Genomic DNA, 15,291 nt, shown 5'->3' with positions numbered 1-15,291 from the left:
GAACTCACAGACTGTGAGATCGACCTGAGCCGAAGTCGGACGCTTAACCGACTGAGCCACCCAGGCGCCCCTAATAGCTATTTTTAAATCTGGACATTATTTTCTGCATTTTCAAGTCTGAATTATATTATCTGTTGTATTATATATGGCTAAATTAAACTGTATAAGTTTCTGCTGCAAAAACAAAAACATTTTTTAAATTGTGATGAAATGACATTAACTGCATGACATTGATCTTTGTCATTTGTTGAGACTTGCTTTGTATTTTGTGATACTAAATTTTTATGCATAAAAAGAATGTTTATGCATGTTGAAAAGAATAACTTTATTGGTTGCAGTTTTCATATATGTCTCTTAGATTGAAATTATACATTGTATTGCTGATATTTTCTATTCATATTAACTTTTGTTCAGCATGTGAGAGAATTTTGTCACAATCTTACTATGATTGTGGATCCATCAATTCCTCCTAGCTTTATGTATTTTGTCTATATTATTCTAGGTTCTGTCATTAGGTGCTTATAGGTTCAGGATAGATATACCTTACTGGTGAATTGTACATTTAATCATTAGTTACCAACCCTTTTATTTTTTGTTTTTTTTAATTTATTTATTTATTTTGAGAAAGAGAGCAGGGGATGGGCAGAGAGAGATTGAAAATCCCAAGCAGGCTCATACTGTCAGCGCAGAACCCAATGTGGGGCTTGAACCCATGAACCATGAGATCATGACCTGAGAAAAACCAAGAGTCAGATGTTTAACCAACTGAGTCACCCAGGCACCCCATTTTAAATTTTAATTATGCTTTCTGCTCTAAAATGTAATTTAGTAATTATCTGCATGTTAGATATTTATGTAGTATCTGCGTTTTAGATATTTATGTATTACCTTCTTCCCTCATTTAGTGGTATTGATTTATTACTAAAATTCAATAGATTTGCAATAAAGAAACTAAGACCTAAACAGTTAAAGTTGTATTTTCGAGGACACACAATTGGAGCATGACAGAGCTACAGATAAATTTAAATATTAGCAGTGCAAGATCTCATGAACTTGAATTCTACCTCCTGTCCTGACCCTCTCAACTTGTTTCTTCACCCTCAGCAAACGGCGTTTGCTTTTTTTACTGGTCCTGCACAAGGAGAGATTTTAGTCTTGAGTTTGCAAATTTGTCTGTGGTGGCCAATCCAGAGGATTCCATCTCCTTCTATGAGATCAGGAATGTAACCAAACCAAATCTTGACATGTCAGGGACTTTCTTCCCCTTCTTTTCAATGCGAGCCTCCTCTTGCATATGCATTTAGTTTAGTTTAGTTTTCTATTTTGGATTCTGTCTGATGATAAAGTTGCTTCAGCTACATCCAGCTGATAACACTCAGGATTAAGGTTTTCCTTTGAAAGGACTAGGTGAACATATTGTTGACCAATTTTGCTACTATCCCTAGTTGTATTGTCAATATCTATGGAGGGGAAATACTGAAAAATCACCACAATTTTCCACTAAATATATATGTTCCAGTATGTATGTGTAGGAATAAATACACACACACACACACACACACACACACACACGCACACACATTTGGAATACATGTGGCTGTTTGAGTGCAAGTATATATTTTATGGCTGTGCACTGATGAAATGATAAAGCTCCAAGGTGTTTAGACATGAGTCAGTCACTCCAAGTATTACTAAACTACCTTCTTTATCAATGAGCTCACTTCTTAAACTTGAGCAAGCACCCTGTGGTGTGCACTGTAAAGTGTCATGTTCACCTCACTGAACTTCTCCAGAAGCTGTGTTTGAAGGCCAAGGCCAGGAAGTACAGTCCTGTCAGGGGCTGTGTGTCAACCTCCTTGGAGCTGGTCCTCTCTCTCCAGCATTCCCCAGAAGGAACAGCACATCCATTAATCAACCACTGTGTTGGTGTTTCTGAGGAGACGATCAAAAATGTACCACAACTGCACCTATAAAAGCTCCTAATTGAAACTCGGCCTTTAGAGGATTCGGGAACAATGCTCTTTCTTTCTGCTGTCTATGGGAGTAGCTCTCTTTCCTCCCACAACTGTGTGATACAGAATCACCACAAGACTTTCAGGAGAGACACAGGGGTGATAAATGGTCTAAGACTTGTTTATTTGACTATGTATTCAAAGAAGTGAGTTCATAAAGTTGCAACAACACTTGTAAGTCAGAATGGAAATTAAATTTGTCCCAGATACTGTCATGGACACTCAACATATGTTACCTCATTTTTCTCAAAACTCCGTAAAGTTTTATCAATGGGATAAAATGCTCAAGATTCGAAGACTTAAGAATGACCTAGAATGGATTTAAAGAGGTTTTTGGTTTTTTTTTTTTTCCAACGCTTATTTATTTTTGGGACAGAGAGAGACAGAGCATGAACGGGGGAGGGGCAGAGAGAGAGGGAGACACAATCGGAAGCAGGCTCCAGGCTCTGAGCCATCAGCCCAGAGCCTGATGCGGGGCTCGAACTCCTGGACCACGAGATCGTGACCTGGCTCAAGTCGGACGCTTAACCGACTGCGCCACCCAGGCGCCCCGACCTAGAATGGATTTAAATTGCCTAATGAAATCTGCACTCTTTCTGCAACAGCGCACTGTTGCTTGTTAGTTGGCTGCCTCTCTCACTCAGACCCCTGATGATCTGTCACTTTTTAGGGGAGTCTTCTAAACAACCACATCTGAAAAAGCCACCACGTCATCCCATATCACTACTCTCTGCCAATTTTCAAGTTAGTACCTATTAGATATATTCTGGTTTAATTTGTAATAAGTTATAACAATTTAAAAAGAATTTTAATAAAATGTATTTGGTTTATAATGTTTGTTACCTACTTCCCTCTACAAAATGATGAAGTCCATGAACGGTGGGACATATCTTATTTACTGGTCTCACTTTCATACCTGGCATACAGTGAGGAATTGACAAATATCTATTAAATAAAGATAATCCAAAGAAATTAAATGCTGTTCCATAAAATCTTATATTAATTCCAGAGTATGAATGGCAAAGCTCATTTGCAACTTAAACATGATTCCGTAGAATCATGATTAATATATTTTTTTCAAGTTTATTTATTTTGACACAGAGAGAGAGAAAGATAGCAGGGGAGGGGGAGAGAGAATCCTAAGCAGGCTCCACACTGACAGCACAAAGCCTGACACAGGGCTTGAACTCACGAACCCTGAGATCGTGACCTGAGCTGAAACCAAGTCAGATGCTTAACCAAACTGAGCCACCCAGGCACCCCATGATTAATATTTATCAACAGTTTCCTTAAGAAGAAGGTTTTAACTTCCTCCCTATTAAATAAAAGACGCAAGTGGAAGGAAGCAAGAGAGTATGAGTGTCCTTTGTTCACATCAGCTATAGGTGGGTGAACCAGGAGGGATAATTGAAACAATGTTTTGGATAAAACTGCTTATCAGTAATCCATGGCTCACATTTCATTTTGCTAATTGGTCTTTTACACCCAAAGGCTGAATCTCACCTATTTAAAAGCTTTCTGCTATACCTACAAACTTATTTCTTTATAAGTAAAACCAGTTTTGGAAACAAAACCTCTGCTTTTGAGAAAAGCTTATTCCCAAAACAATATGGATAGTAACTTTTCCCTTTTGCCAAACTCCAACGAAACATGTGTTGTCCCTCCTGGTTCATACAGGCACATATGATGTGGACACAGCATGCTTCGAACATACTCTCCTTCCATTTACTTTAACCCTTTCATTTAATAAGAAAAAGATCACAATTAGATTTCAAGGAAATTCCCAAGTTCCACATAATTCCTATTCACTGTGGCCAACAGGTTTGCAAACATTCCTGTTAGCACTGTAATCACCTTTCAGGGCATATCAAGGACTATCTGTCATTTCTTTCTGCTGCTTCTTTATCCCTTCAACAAACACTCAGTGCTTCCCACAGCGTTGACCATTTTTTGCATTTTCTGTGGCTTCTACTAGGAGACCTTCTTTTCTTACTCAAAGCAGAAAACCAAAAGAAAAGTAAACTGAAATGACACAAGTTTTGCCGATGCTCCCCTTCTCCCATTATGTTAGCTCCTTCCGGGTGGTTTCATAATCTAAAAGCTATCTTTTTTTCATCTCTTTCTTAAATGTCTTACTAAGTACCCTATTCACATGAGAATCCTTATTTTGGATTATTTTATGTCCTTTAGGAGAAAAAAAGCACTACTGAGGGTGAAATCAGTGTAACCAGATTTGCTGTTTGCTGAACCTCTTTTAAATAAAAACTTGTATGTTAAAATTAATCTTTTAGAAATGTCTACCTTAACATTATCCAGTAAATGTAGATAATGTTGATATTCACCTGGATCTCCTGGGTAGTCAGACTTTTCAAGGCCTGAACAGATTATCCTCAGGGATAAAAATCACCAGATAATCACTACTTTCACACTTTAACAAATTAGTTTTAGCTTTGCACTGGATTCTGCAGCTTAAGTCCCACATGTTTGCCAGCAATTCTGGACTTTGGCCGAACATTGTGCCAAGTTACGTTAGGTCTTAGACTCAATTAGGTCTAGCTGGTACACTTAATTTCAGGACTTAAATTCAGCAACAAAGTTCATGTTCTGAAAAGAGTATCAAATTCTGAATAAGATCTATGTTCTTGGGGTTTTTTTTTCCCCTCTCATCATTGAATTCAATCAATCTTTAGACCCCATATATATTTAGATTATTTATGGTAAGGTGTGTCTGATGAATATGACATAAAACTAAAGTTTAAGGCTACAAATCACATGCTGGGCAAGAATTCTCAAAGTTGTTTTAATTGGAAAGAATTGAGTCATCTTCCCAGACTGAGAATATAGAAACACTTTTTTAAAAGAGAAAGGGAGAAAATTTATTAACATAAAGCTCATGGAGTTATGTAGTATATTGTTATACCAACTAAAAATAAATGCAGAACATTTCTTTTGCTTCACAAAATTTTGGAAATCTATTACTGCCCCCATTCTTATTTCCCCAACTTTCTCCATGAGCGAGGCATCGCTTTCAAAGAAGATATTCCCTGTTTAAGAAATATTATAGAGCAGGGCGCCTGGGTAGCTCAGTCAGTTAAGCCTCTGACTTCGGCTCAGGTCATGATCTTGCACTCTGTGAGTTCGAGCCCCACGTCAGGCTCTGTGCTGACAGCTCAGAGCCTAGAGCCTGCTTCGGATTCTGTGTCTCCTTCTCTCTCTGCCCCCTCTGCCTCTCCTTCTCTCTCTCTCTCTCTCAAAAATAAATAAACATTAAAAAAAAATTTATAAAAAAAGAAATATTATAGAGCAATATTAGCATGTTATTTTTACATGATTATATTCATTGGTATTTAAGGATATTACATATTAATTATTACAACAATTTATAATTTCTGTTACATTAAAAATATAGGTAGTATTTATATAGTAAACATTCAATCAGAATGTTCAAATATAAAAAAGTATAGAGCAGTAAAATAAGACTTAATCCCTCCATCCCTCATATCCTCTGCTCCTCTTTTTTTATACCAAATAGTTTTAGGAGAAATATAGGTATACTTACAGAAGCTTAATACCTAAACAATTCTAAATCTCATTTATGGTATTTCAATATATCAAAGATAAGTACTTTAAAAAAATAATTTTTGAACTATTAAAAGTATATTTAAATTCTTTAAAAAATACTTTAAAGTCACATTTTCAATGTTGATGCCTTGCTTTGAGTCTCAGTTTAATATTTTCTTTCCTGAAATAAGTTTAATGCCATTGTTTATCTTAAAATTTCCCATCAATTAACCATTAATATGACTCAACATTGTATTCATTTAGAAATACGTTTATGTATTTCGTATTGGTATAAGACACCTAAATCTGATCTGATTTCTAAGGTAATAATCTAACCTAACAATGTGACAAGGCTTTAAAGTTTGTAAAGAGCTTTTAATGCATGAAATTGGCATCAAGGCCCAGCGAAAGCATTTGCGGTTGATTTGTAATACTTACAGAGAATGTCCAATTTTCTCTGAGGGGTTACCTTCATTTGGGTTTTCCAGTAGCAAACTACTCCCTTATCACACATAACCAGATTTATTGTTGAACAGGAAAGGGAACTTTAGATAATTAAGTTTTTAAACGTTTCTGCATGTAACCCGCTAATTGTAGTATCGAGTGGAGTGTGGTCAAAAGAAAGCAAACTCAATTTCTCCTCAATGGCTTTGCACTGAGAGGTGCAGAATGGTGTTAACAGCTTTCTGGTAGCCCACATCGAGGAGGAGTATTCGGAATGCAGAAATAAAGAAAGCATGAAAAGACTCCTACACTGCACCACGGCAATGATCAGAAAGGACAACCTTTGAGCTTTGAAAACAGAAAGCAGAAAGCCAGCAAGCAGTCTGCAGCCCCCCCAGCAAAATCTCTTCCCCATCAAAACTCTGTTGCAAATCCAGCTTCTCCTCTTGCAAACCCACAGGCTGGGAGAGGGAACCACAGCCACTCCAAACTGGAGCTACAGGGCCATCATTAGTGGTTTCTGTCACTGTCTTGGTGCTTTTCCTTCATGAATGAAATATGCAAATGGCATTTTACATTAGCTCTTTCCTTGAAGAAGAAGAAGAAGAAGAAGAAGAAGAAGGTCAAGAGATACAACTAGCACAGCCAGCACGTTAGAGATCTGTGGCCAATGTACTTACACCTTCAAATGTCTCCAGATTTCAGCCTCTGGAAATATCTAGCCCATTTCTTTATGGCACTGTTGCTTCCGTCAGCTGTGGAAATTAACATAAAATAATATAGTAACCCAGTGAGTGCTGGACAGCCTTCCAGAGCATCCGGTTAAGTGAACACTAACGGCACACGGACGGTGTACAAAATCTGAATGATAAACAGCAAGTAAATACCTTCCAAGGGGCCAGAAAGGGGAAGGATGTTGAGCTACTGCTGCTGTCGGCTCTCTTGTGTAACAGCAAAGGCGGCTCAGTCCCTCTGACAGGCTGTGAAGCGCGGCTGCCGATCGGCGTCGGGGCGGTCCTAGTGCCTGCTCCAGGTTATTACACACAAGGTAACCCTGAAGAGCTTCCCTGCTTCCTGCGATTTGCCTAGAGGGTCTCACCAAGGGCTTTCGGGGGCATCAGCTTGTTAAGCATCAGGGCAGCGGAGGTGCGGTTTGGGAAAAGTGATTAGTAGCAAATGGGGTCTGCCAAGATTTCCAGACACTGCTGTTGAAACCAGAAAGGATTACAGATCATGTTGTCTGTTAAATAAACAGTGCTCTTGAAAATCTTAAAGCCAGAGAGGGCTTTTTAAAAGACACCTATGTGCACGTATACTATATTGACCACATCTCTTTATTCTGTTCTTCTGGCACATTAAAAAAAAATTTTTTTTAATGTTTATTTATTTCTGAGAGAGAGAGAGCGAGAGAGCGAGAGTGTGTGCGAGCAAGCACGCATGAGCGGGGGAGGAACAGAGAAAGAGGACGACACAGAATCCCAAGCAGGCTCCAGGCTCTGAGCTGTCAGCACAGAGCCTGCTGTGGGGCTCGAACTCATGAACTGTGAGATCATCACCTGAGCTGAAGTTGCATGCTCAACTAACGGAGCCACCCATGTGCCCGTCCTCTGAGCACATTTAAAATGTAAAGGAAACTGGGCGCCTGGGTGGCACAGTCGGTTAAGCGTCCGACTTCAGCCAGGTCACGATCTCGCGGTCCGTGAGTTCGAGCCCCGCGTCGGGCTCTGGGCTGATGGCTCAGAGCCTGGAGCCTGTTTCCGATTCTGTGTCTCCCTCTCTCTCTGCCCCTCCCCTGTTCATGCTCTGTCTCTCTCTGTCCCAAAAATAAACATTGAAAAAAAAATTTTTAAAAAAATGTAAAGGAAACAAAAATAAAGAAGCAGGGGGCTTTTTAAAGTTTGATATATTTTCTTAGCATTTGTAAAAAGTGTCTAAGGCCCAAAAGCTCGTGTTCAATAGCATATTCTATTCAAACACTTAAACTAAAATACATGCAAAAATTAAAAAAAAAAAAGGCTTTCAGAAGCTTATTCTCTGAGAGGCAAAGTGTGGCTGTGCCATTCCATATAAATACTACCCTCCACCTTTATTCATTTGCCCCTTTCCTTTTCCTTTGTGGCACCTTTCCCCAACAAATTCGTGCTTTTTTAATTTAGTTTTTCTCTAACTCTCCCCTTGCAACATAACATCTATGAAGGAATCTGTTCTATTTACTTTGAAAAAGTAGCCAGGGAGATTACTCAGCACATATTTGTGGAAACAATAAACTAGACAGTAAACTGAGAAATTACATTACAGAACACAAATACAGAAGTCAATCTCTTAACTGATTAAATTCAACTAGCATATCTCTCTGAGCAGCTATTTTATTTAAGGACTGTGTTAAGTATACATTAACCTTTAAGAAACTTACAACGTAAAGGTAGAGAAAAGAAATTAATATACGTGTACAGTCAAACAATTATGTGTACATACACTATTTGCCATAAGAGAATGAACAATATTAAGTCTGGATGTGCTATACTTGCTGAGGGTGTCTGTGCTTTGACATGGGTATGGTGTGGAGCCAGGGGTTTGGGTCTGAGAAATCAACAGATTTCTCCCCGCCACCTCTCCAAGTATATAGTTATAGTTTGGTTGGTTTTATGCAGGTTGGTTAAAAATGTGCCAGAATCTGGAAAGTTAACTCTAATAAGATTTGTTAACAGAGCAAATACAGGTGCTAACACTGGTGAAGAACAGAAAGACAGGCAGGTAGGTTCTCAGGCTTGGGATCAAAGCCTCACATTGGCAGGGAGTCTGCAGCAGGGTCCGGCATCCACCTAAAGATGCCTTCTGGAGGAGCAAGGGACTGCCCGTACTTAGTGATCTGTGTCATTAGACCACGTTGGTGAGTTCTGGAAGCCAGGGGAAAGGCACCACGGCTGGTAAGAAGATATGCTGTCAAGGCTGAGGCTCAGAGATTCAGATGCCATGAGGGGAGAGAGAGAGAAAGATTGAAGATCAAGATAAGACTGCCCTCATGGAGCATTCAAGGTGGGATTTTCTCATAGGAGAAGTGGAGTCCAATTGATGCAGGTAGTCTGAGAACATCAATGAGGGGCACTGATGCCTTTTAAGATTCAAGGATCCAGAGAGTCAAGTTAAGCCAGAGTAATTTTGTCTCAATGAAAGAAGGATTGCTTTGCTCGGTCCACAAACTGTGATTCACTTGTATGTTTCATTTCTTTCCACTTCTCAGTTCAGTATGTTTTCTGAAAGGAGATTCTGTTTTAAAAAGAGAAAGTTGACTGACCACAGAGTACCCTCTTGAGATGCTGGTAAGTATGCTAGCTGCATGGACTAGACACAGCAAAGGAGTGACTCTGGCTGGTGTAAAGGGGAGGCAATGCCCCTTCACCACAGATGTCCTTGTAGCCACCGATTTTTATGGATGTTAGAGAGCCTCCTGGGGAGCGATGCACCAGGTCCATGGCCGGGCCTCAGATATACACAGACATGTGACCTGCGCCATGATACAGGTGGACGGGGGGGAAGCTTAGGGCTGCTGAGAGACACATCACCATATATATATATATATATACCAACATGACGCAAACAACACGAAAAACAATCTGGATCTAGTGGATACAAAGGAAAACAGGGGATGTGCCTTCTTCTTATACAAATATAGAATATTTATCAAAATTGATCATGCACTAGGTCATAAAGCAAATTGCAAAAACTTCTAACCAATCAGTATCACACAGACCATGTTCTTTGACCAGAGTGCAATTGCTGATGGCAGTAACAGAATGATAAATAAATCATTCCTATACAGTTGACAAATAAAATGACACTTTTAGGGGCGCCTGAGTGGCTCAGTCGGTTAAGCGTCTGACTTTAGCTCAGGTCATGATCTCATAGTTCATGAGTTCAAGCCCCACGTCACGCTGTATGCTGATAGCTCAGAGCCTGGAGCCTGCTTTGGATTCTGTGTCTCCCTCTCTCTCTGCTCCTTCCCTCCTCACACTCTGTCTCTCTCTCTCTCTCTCTCTCTCTCTCTCTCTCTTAAAAATTAATAAACACAATGAATTAAATAATTCATTGGCCAAAGACAAAATGAATGCAGAAATTTAAAAATAATTAGAAACATATAATCATTAAAATACTCCCTATGGGAGGCTATGAAAACATACTTAAATCTATAGTCTCAAGTTCTTATAAGAGCAAATGAAAAGACAGAAAATTAAGAGATAATAAAAACTATAGAATAAATCAATTAAATAGAAAACAAATCTACTAGAGAGATATAGAAAACAGTAAGAATCAACAAAGTGAAAAGGATACTTTTCAGAAAGTTAATGAAACATAAATATTTGGCTAGAGTAGTTAAAGATAAAAGAGAGAAGGCACAAAATTCATTGAGAAGCACCTCAAAAAAATGGGACACCTGGGTGGCTCAGTTGGTTAAGCGTCAGACTCTTGATTTCAACTCAAGTCATGATCTCATGGTCCTAGGATCAAGCCCTGTGTCAGGCTGGCCATAGAGCCTGCCTAAGATTCTCTCTCTTGCTCTGCCCCTATCCCCCACCCCTCTCTCAAAAAAAAAAAAAAAAGAGAGAGAGAGAGAAAAGAAACAATGTAAAAAAAAACAGTGTATTGGGTTTGAAATAGTTAAACATACACCTATCATATAATCCAGCCATTTCACTCCTAGGTATTTGTCCAAAAAAGATAACAACAGTACAAAGTCTCATATGAATTTTCATAAAGCTTAAGTTGTACCAATGGAAAATAGAAACAACTCAAATGTCTGTCAAGAGATCAATGGTGAAATAAATTGTGGTGTATCTGTACAGCAAGATACTACTCCATAATAATAAGGAATTTACTGTTGTTACATGCAACAACATATATGAATCTCAGAATCATTATGCTGAATCTTGTAAAAAGCAGACAAGAAAGGGTACATATTATGATTTCATTTATATAAACTACTGGAGGATGCACATTAGTTTATGATTTCAGAAATCAGATCAGTGGTTGTGTGGAGGCAGGGGAGGAGAAAGGATGGGTTACCAAGGGGCAAGAAGAGAATGTGGGGATGATGGCTGATGGGTATGTGTGCTCATTATCTGCCTGCAGTGATATTTTCACGGTGTTTACATAGGTCAAAATCACTCTGATAGGCCGAGTCCTCAAGAAGCAGATACCATGACAGGATCAGACTGCAGAAGGTCTACTGGGGAGAAAACCAGTGAGCAAAATGGGAAAATGGAGACAGAGGAGACTGGGAGAGCCAGCAGACCCTGGGGCAGGACTGATCAAGTGTAGGAGACATGAGGGTAAGGAGATCAAGATGGAAAACAGGAAGGCCCTGGACTAAAGTGTAATTTTAAGAAATTTAGCAAGGCCAACACAGTCCTCTGCATCCATGAGTAGAGTCCTACATCTCGAAGGGATGAGCTTCTCTTAGGTCCCTGCCATATTTGGTCATTGGATAGGAGTGGCCCATGGAAAGTGTGGCCTGGGGGCAAAATGCAGGGATGGATTTCAGAGCACAATAGTCAGGACTGTTAGTCAATTACTCTCCTAGCCCTGGAAGATCTGAGAAGTACATTGCCATGGCTGCCCTCTCACCAAATTAGACACTTTAAATATGTGCAGTCAATCATATGACACTTATGCCTCAATAAAATTATAAAAGCAAGAAAGATACAATAGCAGATAAAGCAGAGGTGAAACATAACAAGAGAACACTATGGACACTTTACACCAATAGATTTGATTTGGAAACTTGGAAGTAGACGGATTCCTAGAAAAATTTAATTTACCGAAACTGATTCGAAAGAAACTAACCATCTGATTAATCCTAGCATTATGAAAGAAATTAAAACAACAAGCACCCTACAATCAAGTAGTCCTATTCATGGGATGATACCCAAGAGACATACACAAGAATGCTCACAGCAGCACTGTTTGAGTAATAAAAACTTGAAACATTTAAATAGTCATGAAAAGGGGACTAGATAAACCAGCTGTTCTCTATTTAAACAACAAATACAATACAGCAGAAAAAAAAAGTATAATCTTTATACACACCACATTTTAGAACATAATAAAAAAGTAAATCCCAGAAAACTAAACATGACACACAAAGTTTTTATACAAATAAAAAATAGCAGAATTAACTATATTGTTTACTCATATATGCAAATGTGATAAAACTATATATTTTAAGTAACAAGGAATTCATAATAAGGCTAGTGACCATTTCTAAGGTAGGCTGGTGAAGCATGGCATGCATTCTATTGGTAATGACCTAATTCCTGAGTTTATGGGCATTTGTTATATTATTCTGTTCTTTGCCTTAACATATATCCTCTTTAATCCTTTGTATGTAGCAAATAATAGATACCTTTTTTTAATTTTTAAATTTTATTTAAACCCAAGTTAGTTAACATATAGGGTAATAATGATTTCAGGAATAGAATTTAGTGATTCATCACTTATGTGCTCATCCCAACAAGTGCCCTCCTTAATGCCCATCACCCATTTAGCCCATCCCCTCACCCACCTCCCCTTCAGCAACCCTCAGTTTGTTCTCTGTATTTAAGAGTCTCTTATGGTTTGCCCTCCTCTCTGTTTTATCTTATTTTTCCTTCCCTTCCCCTCTGTTCATCTGTTTTATTTCTTAAATTCCACATATGAGTAAAATCATATGTTTATCATCCTCTGACTAATTTCGCTTAGCATAATTACCTCTCATTCCATCCATGTTTTGCAAATGGCAAGATTTCATTCTTTTTGACTGCTGAGTAATAGTCCATTGTATATTGTGGTGTGTGTGTGTGTGTGTGTGTCTTCACACACACACACACACACACACACACACACACACATATACATACATACATACACACACACCACATCTTCTTTATACATTAATCTGTCAGTGGACATTTGGGTTCTTTCCATAATTTGGCTATTGTTGACAGCAGTGCTATAAACATTAGGGTGCATGTGCCCCTTCAAAAGAGCCCCTCTGTACCCCTTGGATAAATACCTAGTAGGGCAACTGCTGGGTCATAGGGTAGTTCTATTTTTAATTTTTTGAGGTACCTCCATACTCTTTTCCAGAGTGGCTGCACCAGTTTGCATTCCCATCAGTAGTGCAAAAGTGTTCCCCTTTCTCTGCATCATCGCCAAGATCTGTTGTTTCCTGAGTTGTTAATTTTAGCCATTCTGACAGGTGTGGTTGTACCTCATTGTGGTTTTGATTTGTATTTCCCTGATGATGAGTGATGTGGAGCAATAATAGATATCTTCTTAAAAGAGAAATAAAAGAGAGAAAAATCGTACTCCACATAGAGGAAACAGCCTGTGCAGAGATATCGGGGCAGCAAGTTGGAAAAATAACACGGAACAGATTAGAAACAGGACAGCGACTGAAGCATGATGCGTTTGGTAGTGGGGGAGAAGCATTGGTTCATGGGCATCGATGTAGAACCAGTACCAGTCCTATCACAGCCAACATCTTCTCAGAAAAAGATGATCTTTTCAATCCTGACATTCCTTGTCTTAGCAAGTGCTGATTAGTCATTTTATTACTGCAGATTTCCAAACAGGCATAATTTACAAGGCCTTTTAGGTTATGCACAATTAATTCAGAATTTATGAATCAGTGGAATTTTCCAATCCCTCATGAAGACCTGTTACATTTTTAGTTTGGAAACATGATTTAGTAGACCATGTCAATTTCTTATTTCACCTCACTTCTCTCACTATAAAAGTTCATCTAAAAATACCGTTTTCCCTTAGTTACAAAAAGAAGGAACATATAATTATTGTAGAAACTGTGAAAATAACAGATAAGCACTAAGTAGATAGTAAAACTCACTATGATGCCAGGACCCAAGATTATTCACTGTTTAAAGATTGGTGCACAGGAGCGCCTGGGTGGCTGTCTGTTAAGCCTCCAACTTTGGCTCAGGTCATGATCTCATAGTTCATGAGTTCGAGCCCTGTGTTGGGCTCTGTGCTGACAGCTCAGAGCCTGGAGCCTGCTTGGGATTCTGTGTCTCCCTCTCTCTCTGTCCCTTCCCTGCTTGTGTTCTCTCTTTCTCTCTCAAAAATAAATAAACATTAAAAAAAATTTTTTAATAAAAAAATAAAGATAGGTACACATACACATACACAAACACATTATATTTCACAAAACTGGAAATGTAGATATAATTTTAAAGCCTGTCATTTCTCCTACCTTTGTTAATAAAGTCATATTGTCTCTAATTAATTACATAAGACTCAAATAGTAGGGTACACAAACTATGACCTACACACCAAATCCAGCCTGCTACCTGTTTTTATAAATAAAATTTTATTGGAACACAGTCATGTTCATTACTTTACATATTGTCTGTGGCTACAACAGCAGAGTTGAGTAGTTGTGACAGAGACTATACCATAAAACTATTTGGCCCTTGGCGGAAAAGGTGCCAACTCTTTGTAAAAGACACACTTTTAATGGCCATATAGTATTCCATTTTATGGATGTATCATAAATTGACTAATTTCTCATTAGTACACATTTTGACTATTTTTCATTTTTTTCCTATACTGATTACCTTGACTTAAAAATCTTTACAGGCATCCTAGAAATTAAATCATTGATAAAAGTGTATGTCCTATATAAGGCTTTTGAAGATAAGGCCAACTTTCCTTTCATAGGATTGCACCAAGTGACCTCACTGCCACTCACAAAGGAAATTTCTGGAAACGATATTTATCCCCATTGTATATGCATTCTCACAACCTAATTTTGATCATTTGCTCTTGATGGCTATTAATGATCTCTTGGTCACAATGTTAGTTTTCAGTCTATCTTCCTTGACCTTCATTAGGCTCTATTTTCTCTCAGCATTTACATTCGACCTTTTTTTCTCACCCTGGCTCTGTAACATCCTGCCATCGGTGAGCACCTTCATTTTGGTATATTTTGCTTCTATGCTGGAATGCTGAAGTAGTCTCTTTGCTAGTCTACTAGTCTACTCCTTAGAGTTACAACTTCCTCTATGTTTAAAAATATATATACTTCTGCCAGATTAAGTTTCCTTTTTAAAGTTTTAATTACATTAATTTCCTGCTCAAAAATCTGCAATGAATTTACATTGCTTAAAGAATAAAGTTAAAATTCCTTTCACTGGTAATTGATACTCTTTCAATTGGCCCCAACTTGCCTTTTAGACCTTAATTTTTCTTAGTTAGTTTGTGTATCAAACTGTGAGCTTTA

The 15,291-nt window shown here is 38.4% G+C and overlaps 1 protein-coding gene across 1 annotated transcript in view; it reads right to left on the bottom strand.

Moving 5' to 3' along the window:
* The window catches only part of RAB27B (RAB27B, member RAS oncogene family), a 148,085-nt gene extending 141,072 nt beyond the window's left edge, over positions 1–7,013 (bottom strand). Inside the window, exons 1-2 of the mRNA XM_043558884.1 lie at positions 6,905–7,013; positions 6,698–6,772 (exon numbers count right to left, since the gene is read on the bottom strand). The gene's annotated coding sequence lies outside the window, so the exon portion shown is untranslated. The remainder of the gene's footprint in view (positions 1–6,697; positions 6,773–6,904) is intronic.
* Positions 7,014–15,291: the final 8,278 nt, after the last annotated feature.

Source organism: Prionailurus bengalensis, chromosome D3 (assembly GCF_016509475.1).
Source record: "Prionailurus bengalensis isolate Pbe53 chromosome D3, Fcat_Pben_1.1_paternal_pri, whole genome shotgun sequence".
NCBI classification, from domain to species: Eukaryota; Metazoa; Chordata; class Mammalia; order Carnivora; family Felidae; genus Prionailurus; species Prionailurus bengalensis.
Note: the sequence above shows the minus strand (reverse complement) of the source record. Positions and strands in the feature narration are given on the sequence as shown.